We start from the raw sequence: 16,161 nt of genomic DNA, 5'->3' as shown, positions 1-16,161 counted from the left end.
TCAAGTACATTGGCTCCACAGTATCTCCAGCCCCCAGGAGCCTGATGGCTACAAGGTATGAGTCAGCTCCACCACTCCGACCTCTCAAGTGGCAGAGAGGTATGTCCCGGTTTAGTGCCCCGTGCTGGCTCAGGCTTCCTGCACTCAGCCTCCGTGAGGCTCACTCGACACCGAGGCTGGTCAGAAATGAAATATTGGCACTAGGTATCCGCAAGGAAAACAAAAGGAAGGGGGGCATTTCAGGCGGTCGAAGAAGGACCCCCCGCCTACGCATGACATGAGTGCAGGACAAGATGTTCATGGCGTTGTGATCCGAGCTGGGGAAGGCTGTGCGCTCTGGCGAGAGGCGTAACTGTTCACACCAACACAAAGTTTGTATCCCTCTTTTTTCAAGCAACGATTTTGATAGGAGATAAGTCTCAAACACCAAATCACTGTGGATTTACAGGTAGCCTGGAAGTAATCCTCCTTTCCCCCATCCCTTCCTCCCTCCCTCCTTTTCCCTCACTATAGGCATGAGACTTTTTTGCTTATCCTGTTTCATTTGGTCTCCCAAACCTCCTTCACCCAGCTTGATTTCACCCATCCAAGCCGAGTTGGGAGCCAAGGGCATTTAACCACAGCCATTCATTGCCTGCTGCGGCTGGGCTCTGTGAGGAGGGGAACCCAGAACAGAGACGTGACCCCCCATGGGATCAGGGTGTAACCAAGCCATTAGGACTCGCCGTGTTTGCAGGCCACACGAGTGATCCCTTCCGCTTGCTAGGAACCAGCAAAGCTTCGTGGGGGAGGTTTGCCTCAGCCCCTCAGGTAGCTTAGGGGCACACCGGTTCCACTGGACTGTGTTCTTTCAGTCACATCCCTTCTTCTAACAATTCACCTGTGTACGTTTAATTTTATATGGCTCTCCTGGGCTGCAACATCAGTAAGCAGATGAATTGCAACAGAAGATGAAAAGTACGTGGGTCATAAATCTTTCAGGTGTTATTAAATCACTGGCACTGGTGGAATTTCTAAGAATATCTGCAAATAGAAGATTCATGGTGGAGCAAGAAAGGCTGGAGCACCTCTCCTATGAGGACAGGCTGGCAGAGTTGGGGTTGCTCAGCCTGGAGAAGAGAAGGCTCCAGGGAGACCTTATTGTGGCCTTCCAGTACCTAAAAGGGGCCTACAAGAAAGCTGGAGAGGGACTGTTTGCAAGGGCATGTAGTGACAGGACAAGGGGTAATGGCTTTAAACTAAAAGAGGGTAGATTTAGATTAGATATTAGGAAGAAATTCTTCTCTATGAGGGCGGTGAGGCACTGGAACAGGTTGCCCAGAGAAGCTGTGGATGCCCCCTCCCTGGAAGGGTTCAAGGCCAGGTTGGATGGGGCTTTGGGCAACCTGGTCTAGTGGAGGGTGTCCCTGCCCATGGCAGGGGGGTTGGAACTAGGTGACTGTTAAAGGTTCCTTCCAACCCAAACCATTCTATGATTCTATGAAGAATAAACCCATTTTTTCTCCCTTCTTTAAGGACTACAAAATGGAAAATACTGCTTTATGTTATACTCTTCTTTGTGGAATAAACCTAACCTATATCTGTGTTCCCCATGCAAAACACTCCTTATTTATCTCTTTAGGACATACACAGCTTCCGTGTCATACTGCTAAGGACTTTCACTAAGGAAATAATGGCTATATGCAATCAGCTATTGGGTATAATAATGCTGAAGATAACAGTCATTACTAGACCCGCTGAAGAAATGCATAAAAATTCTAAAACTCTCAGAGGTGACATCTGCAAATAATGTCACTTGCATTCTTACATCTCTGAAACATATTTTGAAACACTTACACAAAAATGCCACTAACATAATTCACCACAGAAATGTCATAAGGATGATAGCACTATACAAAACCCAGCTAGAAATACATAATAGCAGGAAAATATTTTTCTTTATGTGCATATACAAATGCAAAACAAAAAAAAAAAAAGTTTCTGAGCCACATGTTAAAAGCAGTCTGAGTGTATCATAATGCAAATAAAACAAACCCAAACTCCACACTATTTTTTTAGAATATTGGAAACCTAACTTGAGCTCAGGATTTAACACCCCCTGTATCTGAAAACACATGAGCACACGTCCGTATTTTCTTGTATGTACATAAGGCCGGAAATCCTTTCCCCCTCATCACCTGTTCTTTCTGAAAGATGCTGCTACTGTCTTGTTTATTGTTATCATCATCTGCAATCATGACATTTGTGTGCCATTTCAAGTACTAAAATAATAAGAAGACACCAAGCTCTGAGCTCTTCCTCTGCCTACAGCAGACTTGGCAGGCCAGAAAGGAGCCGGGCTGGAGATCAACAAAAACTCCTAACAGAGAGAGGCCCAAATGGAGAAAGGCACTGTTGCTTCTAGCCTTAATTTGTTGGAAAGCATTAATCAAGAAAGAAGTCACCAGCAGATGTATGTCATCTAATGCACTGCGTGTGTTTCTGTCAGCAAGACACGTTGGCTGTACTAGCAACTGCCAGGTCCTATAGGCTTGAACTTTAATTCTCAGATGTTGGTGTACTAAGTCTATATCATACAGCATTTACAGCAAACTTGGAAAATATATGTTACACAACACAAAAGCTAGTTGCCCAGTTCGATGACATTTTCAGAAAAATATGTTATATGGGAACAAAATCGTAAATAGCTTTATGTATCAATCATAAAACACCCTACCATGTTTTACCAAAGCTGAGCAAGTAGTTGGGAGAAACAAAGAAAATGCAGAAAAGGATTTCATTCAGGCTATGATTATAGTTAAGGAACTAAAAAGTTATTTATTTGTAAACGTTAGTCTCTTGAAAGGAAGTTTCATAGAGGTTGAATTAAATAATTTATCTAACATAAAGAAGGCATTATACTTGCAACATGTAAATATTGACTGACTTAGCTGAGTGGCTGTGTATAAACAGCCTCCTTTTTTATTTCAACTGGAGTCTAGAGCAGACAGCTTTGTATATTTTACAGTCTCTTGTACCTGAGCCAACAATTGATAGTGCAGGAGATCAAAGCCTTGATACAGAGATGCCAAGCAATTTGTGTATAAATGTGCTCCTTAAAAAGCGATAAGAGCACAAAAGAAGTTTTAAGATACTTTCACCATGATTTAAATCGTAAATAGCTAATTACTCTGATGAGCTGTGTTAAAGTTCTACCCGATGCTAAAAATGTACCAACAGGATAGAAGTTGAAAAAATGCTTTCTATTTTTTCCCACAAGATTTGTAAATGAGAAGATATTTTACATTAAAAGCAGCCACAACTCTTTCTATTCTGAACAGAAATATTTCATTTAACTCCTTAATTATTTCTTCAGATTGTATGTAATGGACTAGGACATAATTTTGTCTGCATAATTTAACTGAGATGAGTAAGAAAAAATGCCTTCAATGTCCGTAAGATACTCACTAGTAATAACCGCTCAATTAAAGTCATTATTAACACATTAAAGTAATTATTGACACATGGAGTGAAAACATTCAGTCCAAGACTCAAGCTTCTTCGTGATTCCTATTATAGTTATACTGCCAAATTTACTAGTAGGCTGAGCATAAATCATTTTGTAAAGAAAGGTCAGTTAAAAGTATAAAAGCAGTAAGATATATTTTACAACCCACTTTCTGGGACTGTAGAACTATAGGAAGTATTGCACTACAATGCCTTCAGTAATTCAAAAAACTCTATGGATTATGCTTTGATTCCTATATATTGCTCGAAGGGTTAAATTGTGAGCACGGGTATTTTCTACTCATATAACAAAGTACTTGGCTTCTTCACTTTTTATTATGCAATAAAAGACAACAAGTCAGAAGTACAAATGTAACACTCACTATGGCTCTTAGAAATGAACATTATAGCCCTCTCTCTTGACTTGTTTTCTCACACTGTATCAACAAAATTGGCTAGAACAAAAGGGAAAGGTGAATAACAACTGAATACACTTATTTACTGCTGTGTAGTACCAGGAGGCACACAGGCTGGAGAGGAACTGAGAGAGAAAGGCACCTCTCCATGCAGATGTATGTTTTAAAAAAACAGAACAAGTAGCATCTTGCACTAATTCTGCTCAGCTACAAACAATGCAAGGCAACAGTCTACCAAACCCAAAACCGAGTTCAGGGTAGACTTGTGTGGGAATAAGTTCTGTGATGATTTTTAATCTGGGGGTGCTTTTTAACAATACATACCATATTGCATAGCTAACTATTCTTGCATCGTAAGATCAGCCTGGGTGTAAGAGGCAGCTGGAGTATGACATCCAGCCTGTATGTGCAACGCTGTTAGGAAAAGCAAAGAGCAGTGGCTGCAGCAGTGAAGGAGAGGACCAGGCAGGGATGGGTGATTCCAAGTTCTGCCTGTGTATGTGTGTCAGGGGGTGTCGGGGGGGGGGGGTGTGTGTGCGTGTGTGTGCACACGCGTGCATGTGTCTGCAGAGCAGCGTGAAGGGAGTGTTGTGGTGTCTGGAAATAGACCCACTCCAGCTTTAATCCAACAAGCCCCAGCAATGAAAGCTGTGCAAGTATGCAATCCAACAACCAGAGTACATCCCAGGCCCCAGCGATCTGTAGCAATCCTGCAGAAGTCTGTGTTCGATCTCCTGCTGCCATCGCTCCTTCGACTCCAGCACAGATCTATTTTCTGCAGCGGCAGTTTCCCAAGCATAGGCAGAGAGCTACACCAGAGCACTCACTGCCTCTCACTTGGCTCTTCGCTTTCTCTGTGCTTTGGGGGAAACCTGAACATAGACTTTTCTCCCCAGCCATCACTTATTTTACCTAGATGTAATGACACAGACCTAGAAAACTAATTTTAATATTTTTCCCCATTTACTCTAATTCAAAATGTTGCAGTAATTAGAAATAAATACTGAGTGGGTACACATCCCTTTACTACTATATCTACAAATAGCCGTGCTCCTACTAACTGTACTGCAATACAATCTCAGACCAGCTATAGATGAGAAATTGAAAAAAAAATCATCAATCATAACACTAACAGCAAGGCAGAACTGGGGTTTTGCTGCCAGTTAAACTTGGGTTTGAGCCGGGAGGGTGATGCTGGTAAGGCAGCCTGAGATTGCCAGGCAGAAAGCACTATAACAGAGCCAGGCATGGCCCCGGACTGGTGCTGCTGCAGGACAATTTTCTGGCTCTTGCAAAGGGAAGACAAAGCCCTGAGGCGAACGGGGGAATGGGATGGGGACCTCATATGGTAGCATGGGTACCACAATGGGGGTGCGGGATGCTTTCCACAGCTGGAGATGTATCCCCACTGAGAGGACAGGTTTCACACAGGAGCCTGAGCTCGAAGCAGCATGCAGCCTCCGGCTCTGACACAGCAAAAGCAAACCTGACACCGAATGCAGAGCCAAGGCAGTGGTTTTGTTCTTCCATGCCGCGGCGGGGGGGGGATAGGCTTTACCCCTCCTCTGCTGCCGGCTCCTATCCCCTGTTCCTCTGCCTCCACACGGCTCTGGGAACGTGAGCGGCGCCGGCGCTGCCGCAGGAGCGATGCACACAATTCACGGGGGCACAACCCCACACACAAACACACTGAGTCTCTCCCGCTGCTGCAAGCTGAGAATTTTTTATTTTACATGGCATATCTCTTTGTTTCCTTTGGAAGCCCTCCATTTCTTGGGGAGAGTTGGAATGTCCTTTGTTCCTCTTGAAGAGGAAAGGAGACCCAATGGGTTTAAAGTAATGACAGTTATACAAGAAAAATAAAAAAAAGTCAATCTATTAACATCTCAGATTCAGGGTATATTCAGTCCTTGGCCTCCGCAGTGCCTGCACACTCAGATGCACTTAGAAAATCCCCCAATAAAATAAAAATGAATAATAGATGCAGGTTTATCATTTCTTACTAGATTTTCTAGTCAAACTGAAAAGGAGTGGACACAAGACCTGGGACTTAAATAAAGATTTGCATTCACCTGATTCAAGGGTGGATGCATGGCAATAAAAAAAAAAGATGGTAAATATGTCCTAGAGCAAAAGATTAAATATGTTGTATTTATTTAGCTAACTACAAGGGGTTGATACTAATGGGTAACTTCATCACAGTCTACAAGTGTCTCTGTAGGAACCAAAAATGTAATAAAGGGCTCTGCAGTCTACCAAGGAAAGGTACAACAAGCTCCAACTGCTGGAATTTGGACCAAGGCAAATTCAAGCTTGAAATGAGGTATGACACTTCCATAATGATGCTAATTAGCCACTGAAACACTTTGCTGAGGATAGTGGTGGCTCTGGGAATTATAAAAACAAGTTTAACTGTGCTTTCTTGGGAATATGCTCAGTTTCCAGCTAGGTGACATTCAGAGGAGCCCTACAGCAGCTCTGTGCTATGCAGGCAGGATTTCATGTTGTAGGTCCTGCTACAATGGCCTGGCCCCTTCTCACCACAGACCTTCTTCTCATTTGGCACATTACAGGAGGACACAGGGGCACAATGCAACTGCACACAGAATTATAACTGCTTCACTCCATGTCTTCTAGATTCACGGACTATAAACCAGAAGGAACCACATCTCCAGTTGAGGGTTCCTTCTATGTGGGAAAGAAAATGCAAAATAAGCTGCACCTCTAAAACCTTTTCTGTAGTACTGTGCCATGCGGTGAATACAGCCATATAGATATTTTGCAAGTAAATGGTCACCTACCATGCTGAATACTGTCAACATGAATCTCATCATCCCCACACTACATGTTTTTGGAGGGCACTTGGAAAAATGCTGGAGCTTGGGTACTGAATTTTATAGTATTTCTAGAAACCACCTAAACCCCAGTTTTCATGACATTATTTTTCTATTGTCAATATTTGATCACTTTCTTTTACCCCTTTCCATGAACTATTGCTATCTAGAAGAAGCAAGAATTTTCATTCACAATGTCCTCTCAGACCCCAAGACATCAGGTACGTTTCCCATTTACATTAATGATGTGCAGGATCTTTTCTGGGCCAGGACTGAAATTTCTTTCACACAGATTCGTGCTTTACCAGATTTTAAAACAGCTCATGAAGTGCTGTTACTTCCGTAACCCAGTGAATGTCCTATGGAAGTATTTTGCAAATACTGGAAATGCCAGGCACAACAAGAATTCCCCACTTCCCTGCATTTAGAGCTTGCCAATCCAGAGAAATAAAATGTCTTCTTGTGGCAGATCACCCAGAGCTGGATTTATCACCAACTATGATTTAGGAAGCAACTAATACATTGTTTTAACACAGAACAGCAAACCCAGAATAAATTTGCAAGACCTAAACAAACCATGCTTACAGAAAATTCTCATAAGTTTATGAGAATTTTTCTTAGCTCCCTAGCATTTTAGAAGCTCATGACACTGGCTAATTATTCTCCAGAGTTTGGCTGGCAAATCTTGGAAATTTTTCAAAGTTGTATCTTTTCTGTTTCTCACTGTTTAAGAAGAGTATCACAGCTATTTCAAGCAGGTTCCCAAGAAAAATGTTCCTTCCATCCTCTGTCTGTAATACTTGAAAATCCGGTCTTTCACTGTTAAAAAGACTGAAATGATTTATTGCTTGGCAGACAATTACAGTTTATGCAGATTGAATGCCAGAAGGTGTTTCTGCTAGGATTTCACCATTATCTGACATTTTCCATGTCTGTAGATTTGATGATGTGGTCGAGTTACATTAGCTTTGAAATTATTGACCTGTTCGTTACACAGGTAGCAATTTACATCCCCTGCTAATTCACAGAGGCCAAGCTTTCTCTCACTTTCAATTTCTCAGTAATATGGAATCAAGCCAACACTAACTTTGCCTTCTGATCCTGATCCCATGTCTTATTAGTCCTAGAAAGAGTTATTCCTGAAACTATCATGCACTTATTTTGGAGGCTAATATCCCATTTTTCTTTACCAATTTTTCTGTTGAAAAGCCTATTCATACTTTTGGACACTGCACATTCAAACAACAGTTTATAGGTGCATCTATAATAGATATTGGGTGATAATGTTCTTTCTTTCTGAGCACCTGAGCAGCTGATCTGTTTCTGCATGTATATCTGTAGGTCTCATTGCATGACAGACAGAGTGGGTCACTCCAAAATTACTGTAATAATAATAAATATCTTAAGAATCGTGTGCCCATCGCTGCTATCAAGGGCAATCTCCCATTCCTTAGTGGAGTTGGATGAGACTTCAAGTAGCCTTTGTCTTTTTGGGTAGCAAGTTGATGTTTTTTAAAAATTAGTCTCTCACGTACAGATATTCTTACATCCAAAAAATCAAATGCAAGCTGTAACATCCCATTTAGTAAAAACAATAAGGATTTCTAGTGTGTTGATATGTAATGCCTAGATTTGGGTTAGATTCCACTGGAGGGGACATGCTTACCGCTTTTGTTACAGCCTTCTGCTATCTCTTGCCAGAGTGCCCTAATGAATTTGGATCCGTCCTTCACTGTCTTACTTTACTTTAAATATTTATGTTGTTCCCACAAAAATGATGAAGCATCATATTAGGCTGCTTCAGATTCCACACTATTCTGTGACACCAGATCCACAACTCTTATTTCTTTAATCAATTTAATATTTACACCTTACTGCAAAAAATGTCCCCAAATGCTAAAGCAACAGTAGGAGCAAAACTCTATTCAGTGGCAGACAAATAGATCGGACCTTAAGGTCAGGTATTGTAGGCGTTACTGTTGCTTGCTTTCAAACTACAGAGACTGCCCAGATGACACAAAAGGCAAGTGGCAATGAAATCAATACCCTGTCATAACCAACCAGTTGGCTATAAATCACCAGCTAACTAGACTCTTCAAAGAGTTACTTTAAAAAGAGCTTAAAGATCTTTTTTTTTTTCATACATTACTCTTGCTAGCTAGAAATTAGGTATTCTTTCAGCATATTCAAGCATTAGCTACCCGTTCAATTACACTTCACCCAAAGGAAAGAAGTGAAATCTGTCTTTCATCATTGAACTTGATACTGCAGTTATCAAGAGTCAGAAGAGAAAAAAAAGATGGTTCATACTGTAACACCTTCAGTTACTGCATCCAATAAGTATTATTACTCCAGCACCAAACAGGGGATATGAAAAGGAGATTAGCAAGCATCCTTTAAAATTTAAGAATGCTAAATTAACCCTGAAGATTTGCAAAAGGTAAATTTCCATATTATTATGGCATTCTACGAGTTGTCAGTTGTCCTAGCAATTGGAATACTTACATAATTGCCTGGGAAATAAATGTCTCTTTTCCAATTTTCCTACAAAATTAAAGGAAGAAACAATCAAAGATCATTAGAAAATTCAAACTAGACACTGATATTAATTTCAAAATTTCTAACCACAGTGAAAGATGCTCTGCTTTTACTGTGTAAAGCTTAGAAGCAACATACAATGGTTTGACATTTTAAAATAAATATTTTCAAAGAAAAATGCTAAAAATATCTCTTTTCTATATTTACATGTCCAATTCAACCCTAGATAACCACTAAAACATAAAATCCGATTGCAATCCGGTTACAATGCACACCAAGCACAAAAGCCTTCTAATGATCTTTGATTAGTTCTTTATTAAATTCATCAAGGGAGCAAAGAAAATTTAATAATCTTCACCATTTGTCATCTTTCTGATTACAGTTTTGATTAGAACTTTCAGCTTTTATTTTCTTCTTTTCTAGTCATTGCTATTACTGTGATAGTGCTTCTTTCCTCTAGTTTAAGAGGAACAAGATAGGGCAAATGAAACAAATTTGTAATTCCGGATATGTATTTAACTAGGTGTGCTCATGCCCTGGAAAAGGTTAGCTAAGTATATGAGATCTTAAAAATGCAAAGTAGCCCTTAATGGAATGTCTCCACGTTCATGCCATAAAATTTTTCAGAGTCCCAAGTAAATAATATCTTGTTTAACTAATCAGATTGCCAGAAGATTGTTCCTCCGCAGCCACCCCCGTAGTACCACTGCTGATGTGTGGCTTAGGGAAGGTGTCTTCAATTACCTTGTACGTTGCTTGGAGCAACGTGCTTCAGAGTTGCCTCGGGGCCACAATCTCAAGGCTCACCACGACCAGAAATGAGGCACCAGTCACCTTGAAACCACTGTTAATACAAGCAAATACAATTATTTATTTATAAACTCCAAAATAGACAGCACAAAGATTTTTAAAAGTGCGAGGAAGATAGAAATGCACTTATTCCACTCTTCTCATCCCTGTTACCCCACCAAACAGATGCTTCTCTCTCTAGCTGGCTGATAAGTGGTGTGGACTTACTTGACCACTCTGGTCCCAGGGCGCATTCCCTATCATTACACTGCACGTATGAGAAAAGGCCCTTCTCTGCAAGAGGGACATCTTTTATAGCTACACCTTCGAATTGTGCTTAGGTGTTCTTTAAAATTCAGATCTCCCCTTTCTCCACTTGTTCTCCCCACATGCTCAATGGCAGTTGCAGCATCGTCTTCCAAACTGTTCTCTGATCGACTACTGTCCCTTTGGAAGGCAAGCGAAAACACCTTCTGTGCTTGGAGAAAATGTTAGAAAAACAATAAATAACCCACTAAAGGATGAAACTCTCATTCCTACCAGGAGAAAAGCTCTGTACAACTGAAGTCTTAGTGTGTACGGAGCCTCATATTCCAGATGGACCGAACTCTCCCAGCCTGACCTGCCATTCCTCTCTTCACCGACAACCTTCCTCTCGGTAGATGGGCAGACGCTTCGCTCGTGAGCAGGGAGAATTGCTTAACTGGGAACAGGAGGTTTTTCAAGGGTTCACAACTACTGTCAGCTAAAGGACCTCTCTTTTAACTGAGACAAAGGGACTCCACACAAAAGCTAAAGGAAGAACATCGCCATTTCCCAATTCCAAGGGACATATTTGATTCATATAGTTTTATCAGTTACATACAATATAGGGATTTCAACCTTTCTGATTGTTACTAATGTACCTTTTTCTCTCCAAGATGCTATTTATTAATTTTGTCTGGTTTTACCTCCTCTAAATTATTAAGCTAGCAGCTTCTCAGTACAAAATAGCCTTGCCCTAAAAAGGAATTTGTATTTAAATGTATGTGAAATTGTGGATTTATATTATAAAAAATATAAGTTGTCTTTAAATTTGTCTTTTTTTTCTTTCTTTTTTCTCCTGGGTTTCAGGATGATTTTTAATGGTATGTCATTACAGGAACTGCTCTACGAAAACAAAATGCTTATTGTGATGTTTATAATTTGCCTTATTGCAGTTCCACTGCAATGTTAAGCTCCGTATTTTTCAAATCTTTGCATTTCCAAGTACATAAATGACCACTTTCCCTAGCTAATTGGAGCCCTTTTTCTTCCTCACAGGCTGTCTACAGTCTCTTAAATGCTCCAAACAATTATGTGATGTCGCAAATGCAAGACATTATATTGGAGCTTTCCCTTGTGTGTAGTGATGTATTTGTCATGTGGCCCCAGAGGCAGCAGTCATTTGTTTGTATCATGTTTGGCTTAATAGAAGTAGCAAGGGGGAAAATGAGGAGAAGGAATAGAAATAACACAGGCATTTAACATTGGCGTTTACAGTAAAATCTGTACACGTCTTCACTGCAGAAGATTCATGATGTGATGTTGTCACTAGAGTATTAAAGGCTGCACTTTTAAAATAAAACTTTTCAGCCAGCGTGAAAAAAAAATCATCTTTAGCACAGAGAACTTGCAGAGAGCCAGAAATGGTAAAATCTACACAGGAGCTGATAGCGTCGTTGAGAAGAAGTCAAAGTTTTACACCTCCTAACTGCTCTTTATTAGAAAATGATTTATTCAATATAAAATAGGTTTTCAAAATGATGATGGGATTAATCAACTTGTTAGCAGAGAAAGTATTGAAATAACTTCACGGTTGGCATAGCTAGTTGTCAGATCAGCTCTCCCTTTCATAGGCACTTGTTATAACAGGCAGGGGGCTAACCCTCTCAGACATGGAGCTAATCAGTCCTTGAAAGTCACTTCATCCAGTGGAGTGGAATAATGTACTCTAGCGTCGTTTGTCCACCTCTACCATTTGGAGCAATGTTATTTAGATTGTCCATTTTTGCCTCATCAGCTACCATTTCAAAGAATTATAATTTTTCCAATGGTATCTTTTGTCAGAACATCAGGTTAAATGCATTGTCGCATACTATCTGCTTTATAGACGGCTTTGTTAAGACCAGTCTGTGAATATATAGTAAGATAAAGAAAAAGCAGCCGCATAGTGGGAAAGGCTATTCTTTAAGCTTGATTAAGTTCTCACAAAAAAAAAAAAATCTGGACAAGAAGTAAGATCACGATTAATGGCCAAGAACAATATTTCCAGCAAAGAGCTAACCTAATCAACCTGCTGAACTGCAGGGTCCATTTACAATTGCCAGCAGCTTTCTGGGCGCACGTGCCTGCCCACCCTGTGCAAACAGATGTTCTTTGTCTCGTTTTGCAATATTTGTTGCTGCCCTCCCCACCACGGCTAGCCTCTTGCCCCGCCTGCAAGAATTGGTTCTTTTCCCAAGTCTGGGCTGAGCCTAATTGAACATGAATAGATTCCGTGGCCCCAAACGAGATTGCTGAACTTGGAGAAGACAAAAGCTGATGGACAAGGATGATATAATAAACTTTTCTTTGCTACTGGCTTTTCCTCGCTGTCACTCAGCGCTATCAGCAAATAAAATTATCAGAAGGAAAGGTGCTTTATGAAAGAGACTCCTCTTTCTCCCAGCCTCTGGATATTCCCCCTTGGGAAATTCCCCAGGTTTCTATTTCTTGTATAACAGATAAAACCAATATTATCGGTTCTTTGGAGCTTTGGTACTAAGTGTTACTGAGCCCTTTAGAGTAGCTTCACAATTTAAGCACCCCTCAGTCAAAAATTCCAGTTTTCTTCTAATAGTTTTTCAGACTTTTTACTAATGTATCGAATCTAGTAAACTGTGTATTAACAAAGACAAGTGGAAATTGTCTCTAGCAAATTGTTCTTCTAGCTGAACTTTCCTGAATGTTTCATTACTCAATTAACCATGATTTAAATTAATCAGAAAATCCAGGAAATGAATAAAAGTAGGACTAGACTAAACAATGTTGACAATTTGATTATGTTGTACACAGAATTCATCTATTCACCGAAATCCTCTTAGTGTGATAACTCCACTCTTCTGATTACAATTATTTCATTTATGTGGCGAATGTGTTTTACTTTTGTTCTAACACCGGCTGTTATTTTAAGCAAATTTTTTCTCCTGTCTGGAGGAGGCTGGTATCAACAAGAGAACAGGCATCTTTTGAAATTTGTTCACCCAAATGCATTAGTAAAACAAGCACCTAAATGTATTCCTCTTTTTAACACCATAGCAGCATGCAAGTGGCTACTTTTAAACATTGTCTCCTAGCCATGGGTGCATCCTTTGTCTCCATGCACCTGTAATGTGTCTGCTAGATGGCCACCATAGGACTTCCAGTGTCTCTAGCTGTCTCCCTGTCTCTTCCAGTGATTTCTGTTATCTACAAAAGATCATGAAAACCAATTTTATGTATTTTTTTTAAGAGAGAACATCACCTTCCTTGAGCTGGGAAGACTGTGGGTCTTGCTGCCATGCAGAGGGGAATATTGATGCCAGCAGGAAGTTTTCAAGGGGGTGACTGTTTACACTGCTTGGGCCGTAGGGTAAAAAAACCCTTGCTCAATTACCTTTATCATTTGTCAGTGTCACGGCTTTTGTTTGTAATCACGGCGCATAATATACTCATTTCCTGACCAAAGAGTTGAAGCGGAAACCAAATTAATCTGAAAGCGATGTGTCCTGGTTCCAGCTGAGATAAAGTTAATTTTGTCTCTAGTAGCTGGTGTAGTGCTGTGGTTTGGATTTAGGATGAGAATAATGTTGGTTACACACGGATGTTTTTAGTTGTTGCTAGGTAGTTGTAGCATCTACACTAAGTCAAGGACTTTTCAGCTGCTCATGCCCTGCCAGGTGCACAAGAAGCTGGGGGAGCACGGCCAGGACGGCTGACCCAGACTGGCCAAAGGGATATTCCCTGCCATATGATGTCATGCTCCCTATATAACTGGGGAGGCTAGCCGGGAGGCAGATTTGCTGCTCAGAAACAGACTGGGCATTGGCTTGGTTTTTTTCCTCCTACATGTGGTCAGCAATTGCATTTGTGCATCACTTGCCTTTATTGTTATTGTTGTTGCTGCTGCTGCTGTTGTTATCGTTGTTGTTATTATTATCTTCCTTTGTTATCCTATTAAACTGCCTTTATGTCAACCCATGAGTTTTTTTCATTCTCCTCCCCATCCTCTTGGGGGGATAGAGGAGTGAGTGAGAGACGGTGTGGTGCTTAGCTGCCAGCTGGGGCAAAACCACAACACCATGGTAATTTACTATGTATGTTTTTCTCTTTTGATTAAAGAAGGGTTTCTTTCTTCTTTATCTGTAAAATTTTGGTCTTTTATTAAAAATCAGGGAGCTTTAAGAAAATAAATTCAATAAAAACACCCCCTCTGTCAACATTTCCAGTAAAAGCAGAAACCTTCCACAGTGTTTTTATAACTGTAGCTAATTCATTTAGTTTTATGACATTTAACTCATCTAGTGTCATGCCATTCATCACAGCGTACATAACACGTACCCAACAGCAGCTACACCACGAGGTCCAACAGAGCTTCCTACAGGGCTTGGTCTTGTGCTCTCCCAGCCAGGTAAGCGTAAGGAAAAGTCATTACACTACAGCAAAGAGCAAATGGGGAGGAGGGAGAGAAAAAATGTAACCATCTCAGGTCATATTTGCTGCTTCCCTCCAGGAATGGTTCCTGCTACCATTGGCTTGAATAGAGAAATAAGTTGTATTTCTTCCTAACCTGCTCCATCTAGTTACAAATTGTGTTACTTGAAAGGCTAACTCAAGTCTTTTGCACTATAATGAGAGTAATAATGAATAATGGTACTTATGTGTAGTAAATTAGGCCCTTGCCGATAAATATCCTTTTTACCCAGATGCTTACTTTCTTGAATTTCATAATAAATCAGAAATAATCTCTGTGGAACAGGATGCGAAATTAACTTAAGCAAAAGAGTAACTGCGGTGTTCAGCAGAAGTTACTGGGTAATAATCAGCTTAATTAAACATACCTTAATAAATCAGAATGATGAAAATAAATTAATTTAAATAGTTATCTCAGAGTCTTCACACCACAAATCACCACGGTGAAAAAGACAGATAGCTGCAGATAATGAAATTTGTTGCTCTCAAATATGCCACATGATCACAGATTTATTTAGCTACAATTTATGGGGTTTGTTTATGCTTTTGTTACGATCTTGCCAGATTTTCTTTTTGTACTGTGGCTCTTGACTGCTGCTGTTCTTCATTATTATATGTATTTCCCCCACAAGAGTAATCCCGCTAAATTCAAGTTAGTACTTCTGTATACAAGTCTGTAAGCAACTGTTCACTGAATCACCTATTTTACACTTGCATGAAAGAACAAATTGATGTTTAATCATTTTATGGGAATAATTGGTGCTTCAAAGGAGAGCAGGGGACATTTCTGCAACTGTCCTGTGAAACTTGTTTAAAAGTGTTTTAAATTCTATATCTTGGCAATTTCTGCCTGAATACGTCAGGTGAGATCTTACTCGATAAAAGTCAGTGCAAGTTGTTAACTGAAGTAAATCCCAACGTCAGCTGAAACCAAAATTGCATGCATTACGTATAACTTAACTTATATTAATAGTTGAAATCAATTTAACATTGTTTACAGAAAAGCATAGTTATCTCTTTCAAAATCCATATGGGCATCCTGAAGCTTTGCTCTCGAAGGAGGAACACAGGCCAGTGCCCACCGCCTGCGCTATGCTTCAGTGCCTCCTCCAACGCTTTCAGCATCCCGGCTGAACAGATGCTCGTCCCCTCCCTTCTCTGCTTACAACTATCAAATCTCTCCAGCGTCCTCTCCTATGACCCCCCATCCTAAATTTAAGAGCTCTGTATTTCAAATCCTGGTACAGTTATGGGTAGTTACGTGTCACATTACCTACTAAGATATGTGCTTCATGCTGAAGGTGGGGAAATCTGGCTGTTAATATTTCTCTGCTAACATTACAGTGCAATTGGAGCAATGTTTCTGA

Source organism: Grus americana, chromosome 5 (genome assembly GCF_028858705.1).
Source record: "Grus americana isolate bGruAme1 chromosome 5, bGruAme1.mat, whole genome shotgun sequence".
NCBI lineage: Eukaryota > Metazoa > Chordata > Aves > Gruiformes > Gruidae > Grus > Grus americana.
This window is presented reverse-complemented; position numbering follows the sequence as displayed.